We start from the raw sequence: 4,400 nt of genomic DNA on the forward strand, positions 1-4,400 counted from the left end.
GAACTTGAAGATAGAACTTGAGAGAGTTCAATTAGATGAAGAAAATTGAAGAATGAAAGTGTTTGTAGGTATTTTTGGTCGTTGGTGTATGGATTAGATATAAAGGATATGTAATTTTGTTTTCATGTAAATAAGTCATGAATGATTACTCATATTTTTGTAATCTTATGAGATATTTCATGCTAGTTGCCAAATGATGGTTCCCACATGTGTTAGGTGACTCACATGGGCTGCTAAGAGCTGATCATTGGAGTGTATATACCAATAGTACATACATCTAAAAGCTGTGTATTGTACGAGTACGAATACGGGTGCATACGAGTAGAATTGTTGATGAAACTGAACGAGAATGTAATTGTAAGCATTTTTGTTAAGTAGAAGTATTTTGATAAGTGTATTGAAGTCTTTCAAAAGTGTATAAATACATATTAAAACACTACATGTATATACATTTTAACTGAGTCGTTAAGTCATCGTTAGTCGTTACATGTAAGTGTTGTTTTGAAACCTTTAGGTTAACGATCTTGTTAAATGTTGTTAACCCAATGTTTATAATAACAAAAGAGATTTTAAATTATTATATTATCATGATATTATGATGTACAAATATCTCTTAATATGATATATATACATTAAATGTCGTTACAACGATAAACGTTACATATATGTCTCGTTTCAAAATCATTAAGTTAGTAGTCTTGTTTTTACATATGTAGTTCATTGTTAATATAATTAATGATATGTTTACTTATCATAATATCATGTTAACTATATATATAACCATATATATGTCATCATATAGTTTTTTTACAAGTTTTAACGTTCGTGAATCACCGGTCAACTTGGGTGGTCAATTGTCTATATGAAACCTATTTCAATTAATCAAGTCTTAACAAGTTTGATTGCTTAACATGTTGGAAACATTTAATCATGTAAACATCAATCTCAATTAATATATATAAACATGGAAAAGTTCGGGTCACTACACATACGTTGGTCAATAAATGTCTATCAAGCTAGGTCAAGTCATAGTGTATCACAATCCTAATGCTCGAGATCGACATATAATAGTTATCCAAAGTCGTTTCAAAAAGTCAATTTTGACAATAGTTCAACAAAACGAGACGTGCCTTATATAAGGATTCATTTACTCGGTTGGTAATATTTAAAAGTTCACTTTATCAATCTCGTAAACAAGTTGTTTAAATCTTAATTGCAGATTCAAAAGCAATTTCAATTAACGTCAATCATAATTCAGTTGATCATATCTTTTAATCCGTTCATCGAAACTATTCGATATCTAAATGAAAAGTTATTGATTTTTCGCCAGCTTTCCAAAAACATGTATATCATATACCTTTTACTAGTAATATATGTATTTAATTAGTGATTCATTATAAACTGTTTAACGACGAAATTTAGCATACAAGCATATATAAATATATATACTCGAGCACTAGACATGGATACATAATTAATATATAAAAGATAAGATATGAGTGCTTACGTATCAGTATTGAGATTCAATATTGTAGGAAAGTACGTAGACGTAACGAAGATGATAAACACTAGATTTGATTCACAAATATACCCCCGAACATTACCCATAACCTCCTTGGCAATAACCCATAATTTCCTTAGCTCTATCCCGCTTGAAAACCATTTTGAAAATAACCCACTCATGACCTCGTCGTAGTATTTTATGTATAATACATAATTAATAATACTAATAATAATAAGATTAATAATAATATTAATCTTAATAATATAAATAATAATAATAATAATAATAATAATAATAATAATAAAATAAATTAAATAAATATTATGGAGTAATAATACTAGAGAAAGAGAGATAGATTCTGAGCCAAAAATCGTGCAATTTATAGAACCTTTTCTGAAAAAGTACCCCATGCGATCGCATGGGATTTGTGCTTCAAGGCCATGCGATCGCATGGCCCTATGATCCAGCTCACAAACTTTTAACTTTTTGTTTGTCGACATAATTTTATATAATATATATAATATATTTAATTTATATAATTAATTATATATTATATTAAATTCACATGCATAGTTGACTTGTAATTTTTGTTCCGATAAGTCGTACGTCATCACTCGACTTATGTCCCGGTTCCGGTTTTTCAAATGTCCTTTCGTACGCTGAGAAAACTTGTATTTTACATTTCGTGTCACGTACCTTTGTCAAAATATAGCCTTAAATTATCCCTAAACTATACCACTCAGAGTATATCTTAAACTTTCGATTATTTTGATCATTTACTTCTATAAATCATCATCTCGCTATTTGTTAATATATATATAATAACAATTCGTTTTTATGACCAAGTTAATATTATATTTTATCGTATTGTTAAATATATATTTTCAATATTAATAAACATGTTTTAAAATACATATCGCAAGTTATTCATATATCTAATTCCAACAGTTGATATTCCTTATTATTGTATGTGTCCAAATTACGTTATTTAAACAAACACTTTACCATTTATTCCGAATACCGTTAAGAATGAATGATTTCCCAAATCAACGTGGACCTTACAATAGAGACCCGTAATAATATCATAATCCTTAAGGAATTCAATAATTATCTTTTAATTCAATCGTTTGGCATAATCTTTTAACTTTGTATCTAAATATATCAATCAGATAATCAAACCAATAAGTTTAATGCACAGTATCATATACTCAACACTTTGTTATGTTTTCAATTTATGGTATATATATGTATCTATTTACATATAATTATTCGCGAATCGTTGAGAACAATCGAAAGGTAATTGAATAGTTCAAAAATTTTGAGATTCAACTTTACAGACTTTGCTTATCGTGTCGGAAACATTAAATCATTTAAAGATAAAGTTTAAATTTGGTCAGAAATTTCCGGGTCATCACAGTTATAGTCTCCCTTTTTAAATACTCTATATATTTTTGGGCTGAGAATACATGCAATTTATTTTAAACGCAATAAGACACAAGTACGATTGATTTCCGGAATTTAAGGAATAGAAAATCTTCATAATCTAAATAAGATTTGATTCTTCGGAATTTGCGGAAATTAGGATTTTCTTTGATTAAATGCGTAATCTGTCTCGATTGCTATAAATTGACCTCTTCCGTTTTATTTATTTTCACCATTCCTATAATCTTCTTTCTTATTTCATACATCCCAATAGATTGTGAAAATGCTTAATCCAGTTCTGATTCTTGATATTTTCCTGGCTAGCGTATCCTTCATTCTTCTTTTTCATCTGCCACCATAGGAAGTTATTTTCTTCTACTATTACCTTAGGGTTATAGTGTTTTTCATTCTCCCGTGTCTTTATATTGCTATACGCATTGATATACACGGTTTGTAATTTCGGGGTTGTTATCGGGCTTTATGTTCTCCATTATATTTCGGAGCTTCATGCTTTTGTTTTCTCTTCCCGACCTTAAGTCAAGCGAATAATGGTCCAGAATTCGTAGGTATGAATTTCAAAATACACATAATTAATGTTCTAAGAAAGAAACGGTAATGGCACAATCCGACTTGTCAAATTACCAGAATATTCGGAAAAGACCGAATCATCAAGAAATATATTTTCTTGATATATTTAAAGATTATATAGAATGAAAGAGTTATGTAACATGGTTTATGATGAGGGTGTGATCTGTGAACCTTTGTCACGTTCCATTAGAAACTCAACATGACTTACTGTAATATAATCACGTTGATCAAGTGTCATTATATTATACTAACTCATGCTTCAGTTCCCAACATTACTTCAAAACATCCATTTTTTTTTTTCGAATTTTCCAGATTTTAGAAACTAAAATAGTTTCTTTTATGATGTAACACAGATAGCGCGAAGAGGTAATGATTTCAGATAAGAATGGTTTCGAAAAATATCTTCAGAAATATGGAGGATATTTATAATGGGAGATACGATGATATCTTAGAATATTTAAGATAAGATGATGATGAAGAATATTGTCCGCAAAGGTTTTAGAGTAAGGAGCAAGGTATTCGCTAATGATTTCAGCAGACTCTGAATCATTTGGATTCTTTGAAGGTAGATTTAGTCTTTGTGATTTGTCCACAGCCTCCTTCATGGTCTGCTCAATCCGTTTTTCAATTCCAAACCTTCTCTTTTTCTATGCTTTCCCACCATACTATTCTTTATCATCAAACTTTTGACTGTTAAGGTCGTTTACAGTTTTTGCTGCTTCATCAACATTTTTCCAAAATTTGGAGAACTAGTTTCGTAGTTCGGGGTGTTTTTCGGAAACTTCACATTCGAAGTATGTAAGTCCAGGAGGTAGACGTTATATGTACACATATAACTGTTGGCGTAGACGTGCTACAAGATTTCAAGATACTGATTGCTAATTTC

This window comes from Rutidosis leptorrhynchoides, chromosome 10, assembly GCF_046630445.1.
Source record: "Rutidosis leptorrhynchoides isolate AG116_Rl617_1_P2 chromosome 10, CSIRO_AGI_Rlap_v1, whole genome shotgun sequence".
Classification (NCBI taxonomy): domain Eukaryota; kingdom Viridiplantae; phylum Streptophyta; class Magnoliopsida; order Asterales; family Asteraceae; genus Rutidosis; species Rutidosis leptorrhynchoides.